Here is an 18,922-nt window from a genome sequence, read left to right on the forward strand (position 1 = left end):
TATAATAATAACATTAATGATCACATTTGTTAAGCACTTACTATGTGCAAAGGACTGTTCTAAGCGCTGGGGTAGATACAAGGTAATCAGGGTGTCCCACGTAGGACTCACAGGCTTCATCCCCATTTTACAGATGAGGTAACTGTGACCCAGAGAAGTGGAGTGACTTGCCGAAAGTCACACAGCTAAGTGGCGGAGCCGGGATTAGAACCCATGACCTCTGACTCCCAAGCCCAGGCTCTTTCCACTGATGTTGTGGAGTCAAGCTAGATGTTTTAAAGGAGAAAAGGGATTTTCAATGGGATTCAAAGTGGGAAAGAAATCAATAAATATTACGGGGTGGCATTCACTCACCTTGACTAATACCATGTCAATTCTACCACTTATCCAGTCTCATCTTGATTACTGCATCAGCCTCTTTTGCTGACCTTCCTGACTTCTGTCTCTCCCCGCTTCAGTCCATACTTCGCTCTGTTCCCCGGAACACTTTTCTAAAAAAAGTTCAGTCCATGTTTCCCCACTTCTCAAAAACCTCCAGTGATTTTCCATTCTATCTCCAAATCAAACAGAAACTCCTTACCATCAACTTAAAAGCACTATCAGCTGTTCCCCTCTTACCTTACTTCTCTGATTTCCTACTGCAATCCAATCTGTACACTTTGCTCCTCTAATACTAACCTACTCACTGTATTTTAGTTTCATCTATTTCACCACCATCCCTTCTCCCACATCCTGCCTCTGGCTTGGAGCTCCCTCGCCCTTGGCATCCAACAGACAATCACTCTCCCACTTATAAAACCTTATAATACTAATAATAATAATGATGATGGTATTTGTTGAGCACTTACTATGTGCAAAGCACTGTTCAAAGCGCTGGGGAGGTTACAAGGTGATCAAGTTGTCCTATGAGGGGCTCCCAGTTTTAATCCCCATTTTACAGATGAGGTCACTGAGGCCCAGAGATGTGAAGTGGCTTGCCCAAAGTCACACAGCTGACAATTGGTGGAGTCGGGATTTGAACCCATGACCTCTGACTCCAAAGCCCAGGCTCTTTCCACTGAGCCACGCTGCTTCTCCAATAAATGATGGTATTTGTTAAGCACTTACTATGTGCAAAGCACTGTTCTATGTGTTGGGGGATACAAGGTGATCAGGTTGTCCCATGTGGGGCTCACAGTTTTAATCCCCATTTTGCAGATGAGGGAACTGAGGCACAGAGAAGTTAAGTGACTTGCCCAAAGTCACACAGCTGACAATTGGCGGAGCCGGGATTTGAACCCCTGACCTCTGACTCCAAAGCCCGTGCTCTTTCCACTGAGCCACGCTGCTTATTAAAAGCACATCTCCTCCAAGAGCCTTTCCCTGATTAAGCCCTCATTTCTTATTCTCCCACTCCCTTCTCTGTCATCCTTGCCCTTGGATTTTCACCCTTTATTCACCCCAACCTCAGCCCCACGGCACTTATGTACACATCTAGATTGTAAGCTCATTGTGGGCAGTGAATGTGTCTATCAACTCTCATATGTGGAACTCTCCCAGGCACATAGTGTGATGTGCTATACAATGTGAGTTCTCAATAAATACAATCGACTAATTGATAGGATCCTCTGAGGGAGAAGGAAAAGGAGAGGAAGTCAGATGACTTTTTGGTCCTTTTGTTAGTTGGAAGAGTATGAAACATCAGCAGTGTGTTTGCTTGTTTCTTGGGAATGAATTTTGAAAGTGTAATTATAGTCTGGATGAGTAACCTACGTAAGATTGTGTTTGTACTGAGAAAGCACTTTTATTTTGGGTATGGTTTTTACCATATTCCCTCATGAATATCTTTCAACCTCTTTTATATGTGAAAATATTAAACTTTCTTAACAATTTTTTTTTAGCAGTGAATCAATATCCCAAGGATCAACTGAAAGGAGATAGAACCCAAAACAAACTGCTAGAGGGAGGGACCAGATGTCTTTGTGAACTATTCTAGGCCACAAGAACTTTTCAACTCATGATGCATAGTCTGGTTATCTTGCTGGGATCAGAATGACTCTGGTCAACTGGCTTAGTTCAAAGAATCACTTATTCCAGCCCATCACAAAGGATAATGCTCTCACCTTGGCCTTGCCGAACTACCCAACAGCCCCTCAGCTACTTTTTTTCTGCCTCCAGAGCCAAAATGAATGATTAAGTTCATTGGCTGTTTCCATTCCTGGAAGCGTGCTCTTTCAAATCAGCCTCAATTTCGCCCCTTTCAGAAATGCGCAATTAGAAGGGAAATCGATGAAACGTCCCAACAGAATGTCCAGGATCTTTCAGACTGTTTAGAAAACATCCCTTATGTGGACCTATAGAAGTCACTGTTATGAAGTGTCTGAGGGCACTGCATAGGGGAGGGCATCTCTTTGGACGGTGGGGATAGGCAGAAGCGAAAAACTGTTGAGGCCAAGAGGAACAGGGCACTGTGATGAGGCCCAGATTTAGGGTGACAATATGTACACGAGTCTGGTGCTGGTAAGAGTCTAGGACTGGCTCCTTCAACCCCACTTTTCCCCTGGCATGCAGATCCCCGCCACAATAATCATAATGGTATTTGTTAAGTGCCTACTAGGAGCCAGGCACTGTACTAAGTGCTAGGATAGATACAAGATATTTGGGTTGGGCACAGTCCCTTGGGGCTCCCAGTCTTAATCCTCATTTTACAGATGAGGAAATTGAGGCACAGAGAAGTTAGGTGACTGGCCCAAGGTCACACAGCAGACAAGTGGGGGAGCCAGGACTAGGCTCTGACTCTGACTCCCACGCCCAAGTTCTTTCCACTAGGCCACACTGCTTCTCAAAACTTCTCCCTCCCTAGATGTATTGAAACCAGAAAAATGCTGGTGTGGAAGAACGTGTGTGTATTATAGTGGTGTTCTGCATACAGAGGACACTCAGTGAATGCTATTGATTAACTGATTAACCCTGCTTTCTGTCCAGAGCAGAGGAGCCCAGCTCTGGGGATCTGGTGCCTGTTAAGTAAGGACAATGCTGTTGTCCTACACACAATGCAATCTTTCTGTGCACCTTACAGCATGCTGAACTTTTCCAATCTTGTTGCTGGCCTACTCGTTAAATACTCTCCATGCCCCAACTTGAACATGACTGGCAGGGAAGAGAGACTGAGAACAGCACTGCCAAACCTCTAGCATTAGAGTCTAGAAACAGGGAAGGAAACAGGGAACCAGTGTGACCAGAGACTGTCTGACCTGATTTTTTTTAATGGTATTTGTTAAGCACTTACTATGTGCCAGGCACTGTACTAAGTGCTGGGGTAGATATAAGGTTGTCAGGTTGGACACAGTCCCTGTCCTACATGGGGCTCATACTCTTAATCTCCATTTTACAGATGAGGTAACTGAGACGCAGAGAAGCTAAGTGATTAATTTGTATCTACCCTAGCACTTAATTCAGTACCTGGCTATAGCAAGAGCTAAACTAATACTATTATCATTATTATCATTACAATAATAATAATAATAATAATGGTATTTGTTCAGCACTTAGTATGTGCCAAACACTGTTCTAAGTGGTGGGTTACATATGAGGTAATCAGGTTGTCCCGCGCAGAGCTCACAGTCTTAATCCCCATTGTTCAGATGAGGTAACTGAGGACCAGAGAAGTTATTTGCCCAAGGTCACATAGTAGACAAGTGGTGGCACCAGGATTAGAACCCAAGTCCTCTGACTCCCAATCCCAGACTCTTTCCACTAAGCCATTCTGCTTCATCATCATCTTTGTTGGTCAATTCCTTTGCCTAAATATCTTGCCACTGAGGCTCATGCTCCGCACACGATAAGCGCTCAATAAATTTGATTGAATGAATCAACAAACGAATGCAGTATCCTCACTGAGAAATTCCAGCCTTCTTATCCTTGTGGATCAATCAGTGGTACTTACTGAGCACTGACTATGTGTAGGGCACTGTACTAGGTGCCTGGGAGAGTAGAATACAACAGAATTAGCAGACATCCCCTGCCCATAATGAGCTTACAGCCTAGAGGATGGGTTTGATTTCTCTGTATAAATGCGTGCAAGTTTTTGTGTGTCTGTGAGTACTTGTGTATGATGACACCTGTGAGTCCAGGAGGTTGATTGTGAATTTTATGACAAGGAGGGTGATTGTGACTCCCTCTGAGTACAAGGGAAGTAAGGTGGGGTGGAAAGTATTTATGGGTTCAGTGTGAGGGTGTATACCTGGGCTGTGTACGATAGGAAAATTTTGCTTTGGGTTTTTGAGTATTTGTTTCCTCGACATAGATGCCAAAACACTAATTTTGCTGTCAATGTTTTGTACCCTTCTGCAAGTAGGAAGTATTTTCTGAGACCACTGTCCTTAGACGAGTTACGCATACTCAGATGTGTGCAATACTAGAGCTCTCAAATAGTAAAGAAGGCCTCAGATCCAATAATAAACATCTGAGCATTCTAGGCCTTTAGTAGCAGATTTTGATTTCTGCTGTTATATTATTTCTCAAAGGGAGATCTGGGAATTTTTTTGAAGTGTCCCATGGCCTTTGGGACTAGTAGAAGCAATCACTTGGGGGACAGAAAGGGAACAAGTGGAGAAATTACAGGGATTGGAGTTTTGGAAGGAGGGTCAGCCATTAGAGTAAGTTATTTGTGTATGGCTGAAAGAATCAGACACTGGTAATACTGTAATGGAAACGACAGTAGAACACAAAGCACAGGGAAGCAAGAGCATAAAAGTGAAAGGTGGAAAATGGTGATATTTAGTCAATTGTCAGAGGGATCTTTAGCAGAAATGTTTTACATAATAATAATAATGACATTTATTAAGTGCTTACTATGGGCAAAGCACTGTTCTAAGCTGCTGGGGAGGTTACATACCTGGATATGAGTCATTGTCTTTTTTTATTGATGCCATAATGTGGGACAATTCTTCTCTTTATTAACCTGTATGTGCATGGTAATTATGGTAGCAAATCAATCAATCAATCAATCAATCAATCGTATTTATTGAGCGCTTACTATGTGCAGAGCACTGTACTAAGCGCTTGGGAAGTACAAATTGGCATCACATAGAGACAGTCCCTACCCAACAGTGGGCTCACAGTCTAAAAGGGGGAGACAGAGAACAGAACCAAACATACCAACAAAATAAAATAAGTAGGATAGAAATGTACAAGAAAAATAAATAAATAAATAAATAAATAGAGTAATAAATATGTACAACCATATATACAATACAAATAAACTTGTGCCATAAGCCTTGTTACTACAATCCTGCCCAAAATTATATTCTTAGTCTAAATTTGACTCTACTTAGATTGTTCTCTTCTTGGATGTCCCATGATAGAATTCCTCTTCTTCTCACCCAAGCCACGTCCTCCCCAAGATTTTCCCAACTGTAAACAACGGCACCATTCCTCCTGTCTCCCAACCCCATAGCTTTGGTCTTATCCTCCACTCATCCTTCTCAATCAATCCCCATACTCAGTCTGTCACCAAATGCCGAAGGTTCTACCATCACAGCATCTCTAGAATCTTCCCCTTCTCCTCCATCCAAACCGCTACCACTTTGCATTTATCATATCCCAACTTGACTACTGCATCGGCTTCCTCACTGACCTCCCTGCCTCTCGTCTCTCCCTTCTCCCATCCATACTTCATTATGCTGCCCGGATCATTTTTTCTAAAAAAAATCCAAAACTGCTCAGTCCACATCTCCCCACTCCTCCACATTGAACAAACTCCTTACCATTTAAGACTTTGAATCAGCTCTCCTTCTCCTACCTTATCTCTGGATCTCCTACTACAATCCTACCCAACACTTGGGCCCCCCAGCACCAACCTACTTACAGTATCTTGATCTTCTCTTTCTCACTTCCTATCCCTTGCCTACATCCTTCTTCTGGCCTGCACCTCCCTTCCCTTCCCACTACACTACACTCCCCATCTTCGAATCCCTACTTAAAAATCATATCTCCCCTAAGAGGCTTCCCTGACTGAATCTCTCTCATCTGTATTGCCTCTGCACTTGGGTCCATATCCCTTCAACACTCTTTACAATCCCTTCAATGATTTTAACCCCAACCCCACAGCACTTATGCACACATCTATCTGTAATTTATTTTAGTGTCTATCTCCCCATCTAGTCTGTAATAATAATAATAATAACGACTGTGACATTTAAGTGCTTACTATGTGTCAAGCACTGTACTAAGCGCTGGAGTGGGTACAAGCAAATCCAGTTGGACACAGTCCCTGGCCCACGTATGGGGTTCACAGTCTCAATCTCCATTTTACAGATGAGGGAAGTGAAGCACAGAGAAGTTAAGTGACTTGCCCGAGGTCACACAGCGGACAAGTGGCGGAGTTGGGATTAGAACTCATGACCTTCTGATTCCCAGACCGGTGCTCTATCCACTATGCCAAGCTGCTTCTCTTTGTAGGCAGAAATCATGCTTTCCTACTTTAGTATACTGTACTCTTCTCAGCACTTAGTACAGTGCTCTGCATAGAGTAAATGCTCAATAAATATTAATTGATTGGTTGAACAAACTACTTTCACTTATTTTGTAGTTGGTGTGCAAGGTGATAAAGCATCTTTTTGCCTTTTTAAAACTAACTTCAGAGTTGCGTTGTTGGGCTTCTTTGTTGTTATTCTACCCCCAGATAAACCAAAAACAGCTGAAACTTTAAAAACTGAAACTTTCCATATGCCTAGTGTTCCCTGAGAAAGCCCTTGGGAAATTTGGGGAAGAAAAAGAAAAAAATAACAAAATGATAAATGAATGAAAATTCACTTGAACACAGGCAGTTCAGGGTGTCACCACCCTTAGGAGCCATTTCCAGACTGGCATTTTAGGAGTGTGATGTGAATGTACTACAGTTAGAAGGGAGTGGAGAGAGAAGGGAGGTAGGTCACTCGGGGTTTCCTCTCGGAGCAATAGTGTTCCACCCCTGAAACTTGCCCCTCCTTCCAGAAGGAAAATCCAAAGTAATGGTCCAAAGAAGGAGTTAAAGGTGCCAGTTTCTCAGTGGCTTAGCTCTTAGGTCTAGTGGGGACTCAGCTTTTCTAACCCACCTGGGCCATCCAGAAGAAGCACAGTATCCAGGAGAAAGATCTCCCTGCTGTTCTCTGGGCATCACACCCAACCACATCCGCTCAAATGTGAAAGCAGTAGTATTTCTTGAGGGCCCATTGGGTGCAATAATAATAATAATAATAATTTAGGTGTTTAAGTGCTTACTATGCCAAGCACTGCTCTAAGCACTCGTCCTCCTCCCCCTCTCCCCCTCGTCTCCCTCTCATCCCCCCATCTTACCTCCTTCCCTTCCCCACAGCACCTGTATATATGTATATATGTTTGTACATATTTATTACTCTATTTATTTATTTATTTTACTTGTACATATCTATTCTATTTATTTTATTTTGTTAGTATGTTTGGTTTTGTTCTGTGTCTCCCCCTTTTAGACTGTGAGCCCACTGTTGGGTAGGGACTGTCTCTATATGTTGTCAACTTGTACTTCCCAAGCGCTTAGTACAGTGCTCTGAACACAGTAAGTGCTCAATAAATATGATTGATTGATTGATTGATTGGGGTAGATACCAGTTAATCAGGTCGGACACAGTCCCTATCCCAAATGGGCCTCACACTCTTAATCCCCATTTTATAGATGAGGTAACGAGGCTCGGAGATGTGAAGTGACTTGCCCAAGGTCACAGAGGAGACACGGGGCAGAGCCGGGACTAAAAACCAGGTCCTTCTGATTCCCAGGACCTTGCTCTGTCCGCTAAACCATGCTGCTTCTCCTTAGCAGGCATTGTGTTAAGTGCTTGGGAAATACAAGACGAGCAAGTGACATATTCCCTGTCCACAAGGAACCTACAATCCAATGGAACAGGCATACATAAAAGTACTTGGGAACAAGAGTAATCAAACAAAGTAATTGAATGTATAATCAAATAAATCTACATACACAAGTGCTGAGGATGAGTATAGGTGGGACAGGAAGTTGATGGGTTTATTTGACCGGGTTGCCGGTAATTAATTGGGGAAAGTATTTTGGAAGGGATGGGCTTTCAGGACGGCTTGGAATGTGGAGAGGGTTGCAGTCTGGGGGATTTGGGTTACAGGCTAAGCGAGTTCCAAGCCAGCCATCAGAGTGAGTGAGGGAATGGATGCAGGAGAATGGAGAGGAAGGTACAATCAATCAATGCTATTTATTGAGCACTTACTGTGTGCCAGGCACTGTACTAGGTGCTTGGAAGACAATAATATAGTGGACAAGTTCCCTGCCTAAAAGGAGTTTACAGTCTAGAGGGAGAAACAGACATTTAAATAAATTACGGATAGGACAGTGGGAGAGTATAAAGATATGCACATAACCCCTCTAGACTCTATGTTTGATGTGTGACCTTGGGAAAGTCCCTTAAATTCTCTCTGCCTCAATTACCTCATCTGTAAAATGGGGATTAGGACTGTGAGTCCAATATGGGGCAGGGACGATGCACAACCTATCTTGTATCTACTGCAGCACTTAGTACAGTGCCTTGCACATATTAAGCACTTATCGCCATTTAAAAAATAGGAAAGTTAAGAGGAGTAGATTGAGGAGGAAAGATGAATGTTTTAGTTGGTCACACATTTATTTTGAGATGCTGATGGGGTAATCGGGTGGGGAAGTTCTGGAGGCAAATGGAAATGTGGGATTGCAGGTTAGAGGAGAGATCAGGGCTCGAGAGGTGGATTTGGGAATCATCTGCACAGAGGTGATAGCTGGAGCCATGTGAATGGATGAGCTCACCAAGAAAGTGACGGGAGAGCAAGGACAGAAGGGGACACAGAATAGGGAATCACGGGAGAGAGGTGGAAGATGAGCAAGCAAACAAAACACATTAGGAGATGTCAGAGAATTATAAAGAACTCGGCTAGTTCCATGCCAGCGAAATTGAGTTCTGGAAGTATTTCAAGGAGGTCCAGGATATTAACGGCAGCCAAGAGGTCAAGGAGGAGTAAGACAGAGTACAGCACATTGGATTTGGCTCTAAGGAAGTCACTGGCAATGTTTAGAGAGTGTGGTCTCAGGGGAGTGAAGGGGTCAAAAGCCTGGTTAATTGTAATAATAATAATAATAATGGCATTTATCAAGCACTTACTATGTGCAAAGCATTGTTCTAAGCACTGGAGGGGTGATCAGGTTGTCCCATGGCGGGCTCACAGTCTTCATCCCCATTTTACAGATGAGGTAACTGAGGCCCAGAGAAGTTAAGTGACTTGCCCGAAGTCACACAGCTGACAAGTGGTGGAGCCGGGATTTGAACCCATGACCTCTGACTCCAAAGCCCGTGCTCTTTCCACTGAGCCATGCTGCTTCTCAAGCTCTTGTACTTTCCCAAGTGCTTAGTACAGTGTCCTGCACACAGTAAGTACTCAATAAATACCACTGATTGATTGACAGGGAGCAGAGAGGCAGAGTGATAACTGGAGGGAGCTCTGGGATCGAGAGCTTCTAAACTAGACTTCTAGACCCCCTTCTGGACTGTGAGCCCATTGTTGGGTAGAGACTGTCTCTATATGTTGCCAACTTGTACTTCCCAAGCGCTTAGTACAGTGCTCTGCACACAGTAAGCGCTCAATAAATAAGATTGAATGAATGAATGAGAGAGGAAAGATTGTGGCCATCTGAGAGCCCATGATGTTCAGCATTTAGAGAACATTCCAAGACATGGCCCCTGCCCTTTAATAGCTCAAGTGGCTCTTATCTGAACTCTGATACACTGCCCATATCCTACAGGGGGTTCAAAAATCTACAACCTAGGGCAATTTTATTTGAGATGTCGAAACTGTCAGATTGGAGTGAAACTCATACCCTGTAAGCAACTGGACCCGAAGATTGTTACTCTGAGTGACTATATTGTTTCAGCCAGTTCACCTGAGAGGCCAAGGCACATAGGCACAAGGCACGTGGGTCAGTAATTTCCCACCACATGGAATAACAACTATTGTTTTTAAAGTGCAAGGTATCACTGAGATGCCATGGAGACACTGAGGGAAGGAGGTGGAACGTTCCAGCAGGGAGGACCAGATGAAGGGTATCTGATTATTGAAAATCTGAGTCAGTTGGTGAACTGGTGAATTAGGCTTTAAATAGACAGAGTATTTTTAAAATCCCTGGAATCGCTGAAACTCTGTACGCGCTTCTGTGAAATCTAGGAAGGATTAATCAGTGTGAGACCTTTTTTTCCTTCAGTAGGGAAAATTAACACCTAATAATTCATTATTACCCCTGCCTTTCAAAGACTGGAGGCAGGATTGGAAATACTGTTGAATCTTCGGAGCTTTTTCCCACGGCAGCCTGTGATTGATTGACTGACTGGTATTTACAAAGCACCCACACTGGTTGGGTTTATATCCGGCCGGAATATTTTGGGAGGTGACTGTTTTTCTCTGAAAATATTCATTTCTGATCAGAATCTACATGGGTTAGTCTTAAATCAGAGAACCAAATAAATGTTCACGGGGAACATTTCAGAAGCACTTATCACAACCCAGGACCTGACCTAGGGAACACATCAACCCATGTCCTTCCTGGACTGACAAACTCATTCAGGCAGGACAAGCAGAGTTCCAATAATAATAATTATGGTATTTGTTAAGCACTTACTATGTGCCAAGCACTGTTCTAAGTGCTGGGGAAGATACAATGGGATCAGATTGCCCCATATGGGGAGGCTCAATCCCTATTTTACAGATGAGGTGACTGAGGCACAGAGAAGTTAAGTGACTTGTCCCAGGTCACACAGCAGACAAGTGGCAGAGGCGGGATTAGAACCCATGACCTCAGACTCCCAAGCCCATGCTCTTGCTATTTTAAGTGCTTCCAGAGGGCGAGATCTCCAAAACCTATTCATCCATTTGCCAAAATCAATCCCTTTGGAGCCACCTGTTCCCTTCCAGTCCAGGGGAATGACTATCTCCCTTGTCCCTCCATTATCCCTTCTCTTCCTCCTCCTCTTCCTCCTCTTCCCCATTTAATTCACCTTTAACCAGATGATGTATACCCCTCATCAGCTGATCTAAAGGTCAGCATACTACTTTGATGAAAGAACTATCCCTATTTTAAACTTGGCATGGTTCTGATTCCAGGGAAAGTCATTTTGCTACGCGCTAATCATCATCATCAATCGTATTTATTGAGCGCTTACTATGTACAGAGCACTGTACTAAGTGCTTGGGAAGTACAAATTGGCAACATATAGAGACAGCCCCTACCCAACAGTGGGCTCACAGTCTAAAAGGGGGAGACAGAGAACAAAACCAAACATACTAACAAAATAAAATAAATAGAATAGATATGTACAAATAAAATAAATAAATAAGTAAATAGAGTAAAAAATATGTACAAACATATATACAATCACTAATCACTCCCATTCCCTTTTGGTGGTCATTTCCTTGACTATACAAGACAATCTTTCTACTCTCCCACTCTCCCAGTTCGTCTTCAGATTACTCACCAAACTCTATTCTGTCTCCAGGTCCTTTTTCTGCTCTCTCCTTCTTTATTTTCTTTTATGGTACTTATACAGTACTTTCATGGCACTTACTATACGTTAAGTATGGTTTTAAGCATTGGGGTAAGTACATGTATGTCAGGCAGAATATAGTCCCTGTTCCATCTTTAGTCCACAGTCTAAATAGGAGGGTATTGAATCCCCATTTTGCAGCTGAGCAAACTGAGGCCTAGAGAAGTTATGTGACAGGCCTGAAGTCACACACAGCAGGGAAGTGGTAGAGCTGGGATTAGAACTCAGGTCTTCTGGCTCTTAGGCCCAAGGTTTATACACTAGACTATGCTGATTTCTTCCCTCCTTTTTCCATATGTGTGTCCTAGGGTGTATATAAGTATGAGTGTTTGTGTATGTGTGTTTGTGTGTGTGTGTGTGTCCAGAACCCGACCCCCAGCTCCCAAGTCATACAATCCCCAGAACTGTTCCCCACTGCTCATTGTCCCCAGACTTCCCTGTGGTATTTCATCATCATCATCATAATGATAATAATGGCATTTATTAAGCACTTACTATGTGCAAAGCACTCTTCTAAGCGCTGGGGAGGTTACAAGGTGATCAGGTTGTCCCTCGTGGGGCTCACAGTCTTCATCCCCATTTTGCAGATGAGGTAACTGAGGTACAGGGAAGTGAAGTGACTTGCCCAAAGTCACACAGCTGACAATTGGCAGAGCCGGGATTTGAACCCATGACCTCTGACCCAAAGACCATGCTCTTTTCACTGAGCCATGCAAGACAACTTCCTACCAGAGGTGCTAGTATGGTTTGGCAAGTTGCACCTGGAAAATTTAGACATTATTACATCTCCCACTTCGCTTAGTACAGTGCTCTGCACACAGCAAGTGCTCAATAAATATGATTGAATGAATGAATGAATGAATGAATGAATGAATGAATGGGCCTTGGGCAGAAGGGTGGCACTGGAGTTTCTGGCCAGGGGAGTGGTTGTAGCCTGCTGAAAATCTGCAGTGTGTCAATTGACAGCCTTGATATTTGGTCATCTATTTTGCTTCTGGTCAGTCAATCATTCAAGGGAATTCATTCATTCTTTCATTCAATCGTATTTATTGAGCACTTCTGTGTGCAGAGCACTGTACTAAATTCTTACTGTGTGCAGAGCCCTGTCCTCAGTGCTTGGGAGAACACAATATAACCGAGTTTGTTGACGTGATCCCTGCCCTCGAAGAGTTTAAAACTCTCCTAAGCACTTAGTACAGCCCTTTGCCCTCAATAAATGTCATTAGTTAAGCAAATGGCTTACTAATGGTTTGCAAAGAACCCTTTGCAAAATTCCATTCAGTTGAAATTGAGAATGTGAACATTTGTACCACTAGAAACTGTGAATTTGGAACTTATTACTCAAACAAGGATCCACCAGTGGAGTGAATAGGGCTTCTCCACCTCCTGATCCTTCCCACCTCTCTTTGCCTTTACTATGTCCCACACAGCCAAGGGGTAGACAAACTGTGAGTTGTTGTTTTTGAAATTGTTTCTTTGGTAGAGCATTGATGGAGAGACATGAGAGCCCTGGGAGAAAATGGCTCCCTCCAGTTATCGCCCCATTTCCCTCCTATCATTTCTCTCTAAACTCCCTGAGCCAGTTGTCTAGATCCACGGCCTCCACTTCCATTCCTCCAATTCTCTTTGACCCCCTCTAATCTGTCTTCTACCACTTTCACTCCACTGACACTTCCCCCTCAAAAGTCACCAATGACTTTCTTCTTGACAAATCAAATAGCCTCTACTTCATCCTAATCTTCCTTGACCTCTCAGCTGCCTTAGATGTTGTTGGCTATTCCCTACTGCTGGAAACATTATCCAACCTTCGTGTCACTGAAACTCCCCTCTCCTGGGTCTCCTCCTATCTTTCTGGCTAATCATTCTCAGTCTGTTTTGCAGGCTCACCCACTGTCTCCCATCCCCTAACTTTGGGAATCTCTCAAGGCAGAGTTCTGGGTCCCGATTCTATTATCTGTCTAAACTTACTCTCTTGGAGAATTAATTTGCTCCCAAGGCTTCAGTTACCATATCTGTACAGTTGATTCCCAAATCTACCTCTCCAGCCCTGATCTTTCTTCTTTCTCTACAGTCTTGGATCTCTTTCTGCCTTCAGGATGTCTCTACTTGGATGTCCCGCTGACACCTCCAACTTAACATCGCCAAAACATAACTCCTCATCTTCCCAACCAAACCCTGTCCTCCCCCTGACTTTCCCACCATCTTCCCTGTCTCACAAGCCCATAGACTTGGCGTTATCCTCGATTTGTCTCTATCATTCAACCCACATATTCAATCTGTCACCAAATTCTGTCAGTTCAACCTTCACAACATCACTAAAATCTGCTCCTTCTTCTCCAACAAAACTGCTACCATGTTAATACAAGCTCTTATCCTAGCCCACCTTGATTACTGCATTCGCCTCCTCACTGACTTCCCTGCCTCCTGTTTCTCCTGGCTTCAGTCCATACTTCACTCTGCTGCCTGGATCATTTTCCTATAAAAATGTTCAGTCCGTGTTTTCCCACTCCTCCAGTACTTACCCATCCACCTTTGCATCAAAGAGAAACTCCTTACCATTGACTTTAAAACACTCAATCAGCTTTCCCCTTTCTACGTTACCTCTCTGATTTCCTATTACAACCCAGTCTGTAAATTTTGCTCCTCTAATCCCAACCCACTCAGTGTACCTTGTTCTCACTGATGTTGCCACTGACCTCTCCCCCATGTCCTGCCTCTGGTCTGGAATTCGCTCCCCCCTCATGTCCCACAGATGATCAAGGATATCATATCCCACCTTCAAAGCCCTATTAAAAGCATATCTCCTCCACGAGGCCTTCCCAAATTAAGCCCTAATTCCCTTTTTCCCCACACCCTTGCTCTTTAATTTACCCCACCCTCAGTCCCATAGCACTTATGTACATGTCTCCCCATCTAGGCTCTAAGCTTGTTGTAGAAACATATCTACTAACTCTGTTATTATTGAACTCTCCCAAGCATTTAGTACAGTGCTCTGCACACAGTAGGCTATTAATAAATATGATCAGTTGAGTGATGGATTGAGTTTTCTTCTGGGGAATGGGTTGGGATCAAGGCAGAGAACCTACTCGTTCAGGTTAAAATTGAACTATTGCCACTGACTTTTTCTTTAAGTTGATTTGGCAAAAAGTTTCTACCATGATTACCACATCTTAGCTGCAGAACAGTTTCCATTCAGGGGCAGAACTTTCAGTCACTCTCTCTCCCTCTATCAAATTTTCATGCTTCCATATTCCAGGTTTTTGCTCCACTGCTTGCAACTCAACCCAACTCAATCCAACCCTTATTATTATTATTATTATTATTAATAATAATAATGGTATTTGTTAAGTGTTTTATTTGTGCCAGCCACCGTACTAAACGCTTGGGTGGATACAAATAAATTGGGTTGGACACTGTCCCTGTCCCACATGGGGATCATAGTTTTAATCCCCACTTTACAGATGAGGTAACTGAGATACAGAGAAGTGAAGAGAGTTGTTCAAGACCACACTGCAGACAAGCTGTGGAGCTGGGATTAGAACCCATGACCTTCTGACTCATTCTGCCCAACCTAAATGCTATGACTTCATCTCCAGCAGAATAAGGTTTGTTCAGGAGATTGACATTGGAAATGTTGGTGCCATCTCCTCTGTCTTCCCTTTAAATCTGTCAAGAGGCTGGTGTCATCTTCACTCTTCAGAGGAACTGTGAGTAGATGTGAAGAGTCATTTAACTCGTGTACTGTCATGAGAACTCTTTGGTGGGTTATAGTCTTTATAGCCTGGGATCTCTTCCTCTTTATCATACCACCCTTTGTCCCATATGTACCTTTCATTTGATCTGTATGTCAGTGGGGGTTTCCATTGGTCAGAATCAGGAAGCACTGCAAGGAGATGTTGATGTAATCCTTGTTTTGCTGCAAGTTGTTTTTTTCCCCTTAGAATCATTTTCATAAAAACCAGGCATTAGTGGGCCAGATCAAGGGTTCATCCGGCCCAGTAATCTGGGAACAGGATGCTTCCAGTGGTGCTGTGCTAGTTGCCCTCCTTGACAGCCATTGTAATGGTTAGGGATGTATATCATAGCTAATTTAGTTGCTGCAACCTCAGAATAATTCTGCCTGTCGGCTACACACACCCTTTCAGGGTCGCACCTGGAAAGTTTCCAGTACTCTACCAGTCTCGGCTATGGGAGGAAGAGTCAAGCAGAGGCATATCCTTTCCATTCTTAGCTGGGGTAGTGGCTAGTGAGTGGAAGGTAATCTCCTACAAGTCAAAACTCACCTGTACTGGGCAGCAGCGGCATGGGAGAGAGTTGGGGAAACTGAAACAGAGAATCAAGTCTATTGTGTGGAAGGAGGCAATGGTATTCCATATTTTGACCAAGAAATCTCTATGGATACACTAACAGAACGACTGCAGATGGAGAGTGTGGTGTTCTGGGAGAGATGTGTCCATGAAGTCACTAGAGAAGCAGTGTGGCTCAGTGGAAAGGGCATGGGCTTTGGAGTCAGAGGTCATGGGTTCAAATCCCAGCCCCGCCACTTGTCAGCTGTATGACTTTGGGTAAGTCACTTAACTTCTCTGTGCCTAGTTACCTCATCTGTTAAATGGGGATTAAGACCGTGAGCCCCCCATGGGACAACCTGATCACCTTGTAACCTCCCCAGCACTTAAAACAGTTCTTTGCACATAGTAAGTGCTTAATAAATGCCATTATTATTATTATTATTATTATTATTATTATTATTATTATTATTATGGGGCAGAGACAATTCGCCGGCATAAGACAAGGCTAAACACACACACACGGCAGCATGCCAAAGGAAATGTTTTGAGACTGAACATTTTTTTTTTAGGAAAAGAAACAGCTAAAACCAATTCATTTTGAAGTAGATCCAAACAGGTTATGGATTTGATAATAATGTTTATTTGCTGCCCCACTGGTGCTGATTTTCAACAACTCTGAGCTGAAAGCCAACAACCTGAGCCTGCAAATATCCCTCATTCCAGATCTCTTTCATTTTACTCCCCCAAACTGTGGCCGTGGGGTATTATTCAGAATAATGCCACCACCTCCTTGCATTTGTAGAGTTTGCTACTTAGATGTGCTCAATAAACTGATATTTTAAAGTTGCCTTTATCCCTCCACTAAAAATTGCATTTCTTGGGCCAAAGTAAAGTTTGCGGTCCACTTTTATGACTTCTCTCTGCAGAACACATTTCAACATTATTGAAATCCCAAGACCGAGAAATTGGCCGCTGCTTGTATTCAAACCACATCTAGCTCATGTAGCACTTGGTTGTAGACATTAGGGAGTTGAGGCTGAAGAGAAAGAAAAAAAATCTATTCTAAGATACACATTGCTTGACAAAATATATGTTTTGCAAAAAAAAAAAAATTACCATGAGAATTCCTTGGATAATATCTGTGGTTTGCAGCTGTACTGGGGGATCTTTGGAAGAAAAATCTGCCAGATATAATTTTTATTAATAAATGACTGGTAGTTTATGTGGTCCACATCTCAAATTCCTATTCTTCTGAACCCGGTGATTCAGACAGATCATTAGTGTGATGAAGCATGTCCCTGCTCGGTGATGTCTTGAGTTCGGTGATACACCCCAATTTCTCCCCACCTCTCTGATTCAAGGAGGCAGGATCCTTGGGACAGGGTGTGGTTTTAAGGAAGTTGGCGATGGGTACAAAATGCTAGATGGCAAACCATCTGTGACTACTAGTCTGGAGGCTTCTTTGTTGAGGTGAGCAACCACCACATACTTTTGGTGCAAATTGAAAAAGCGGCTAAGACATTTGCTTACAAAAGAGCTTAGAAAAAGAAGTGTGGTGAGCAGAGCATTAATAGGGTGGGGACCGAAAAGAAGACAAAAAAATAAAGATGAGACAGAAACAGAGAAACAAATGGAATTTTTAAGAGCATGAAAGAAATAGATTGAAAAAGCAGTCAGAGATCCACAGCCTTCCCTAAGACAGTCAGTCAGCAGGAGCTAGACATTCAGTTTCAAACATAATGAAGTCTCCAATACTTTCTTTCAGTTTGGGTCAACTGGTTTTAATGGCTTCTGTATTTACAGATCCAAATTTTGCTTGTGCTACTATTTAGCACATTTAACAACTCTTCCACAGTTGGGTAATAGAGGAGAAAGCATGTTATAAGTAGCTAATTTAAGAAAATGAAACTTCTGGGTGAAACTAGCCTCTTGTTCTTTATCATAATGGCATAAGTGAAAGTGACCTGTTGCAAATACAATAAGGGGGACACCAGGGCCACAACTATTGCATATACAGTAAGGGCAGTACCAGAGGCAAAACTAAAGCCTTCTCTGACTAAGCCCTCCTTTCTACTTCTACTCACTTCTGTCACCTTGACTTGCTCCTTTTATTCATCACCCATTCCCAACCCCACAGCACTTGTGTACATATCTGTAATTTATTTATTTATATTAATGTCTGTCTCCCCCTCTAGACTGTAAACTTGTTGTGGGCAGGGAATATGTCCATTTATTTTTATATTGTCCTCGCCCAAGCACTTAGTACTGAGCTCTGTACACAGTAAAGCACTTATTAAATACGATTGAATGAATGAAAGCTCTAAATCAAACAGTCAATCAATAGCACTTATTGAGCTGTTACTTTGTGCAGAGTACTGCACTAACTGCTTGCAAAAGTACAATACAATAGAGTTGGTAGAAGCGATCCCTGCCCACAAAGGATCCCTGCATCATAATCCTTCTCTTGTCCCTTGAGATCCCAGCAGGCACTTCAGAGGTTGCCTTGTTACAGCAGAAGAGGTCAAGGTGATCAATAATAATAACAATAATAATGGTATTTTTAGGCACTTACTATGGGCCAGACACTGTTCTAAGCGCTGGGGTAGATACAAGATAATCAGGTTGGACATACTCCTTGTCCCACACAGGGCTCACAGTCTTAATCCCCATTTTGGTCAAGTCACTTAACTTCTCTGGGCCTTAGTTAACTCATCTGTAAAATGGAGATTAAGACTGTGAGCCCCTCATGGGACAACCTGATCACCTTGTAACTTCCCCAGTGCTTAGAACAGTGTTTTGCACATAGTAAGTGCTTCATAAATGCCATTATTATTATTATTATTATTATTTTACAGATGAGGGAACTGAGACCTAAAGAATTGAAATGACTTACCCAAGGTCACAGAGCAGGCAAGTGGTGGAGTCAGGATTAGAACCCAGGTCCTTCTGACTCCCAGTCCCCTATTCTACCCAGCAGTCCAGCTGATCAGGAGGTTCAGTGTGGGGGTCAAGGGTCAGGCCATCACTGGACAATTCTGTGGACTCTTT

Source organism: Tachyglossus aculeatus, chromosome 7, assembly GCF_015852505.1.
Source record: "Tachyglossus aculeatus isolate mTacAcu1 chromosome 7, mTacAcu1.pri, whole genome shotgun sequence".
NCBI classification, from domain to species: Eukaryota; Metazoa; Chordata; class Mammalia; order Monotremata; family Tachyglossidae; genus Tachyglossus; species Tachyglossus aculeatus.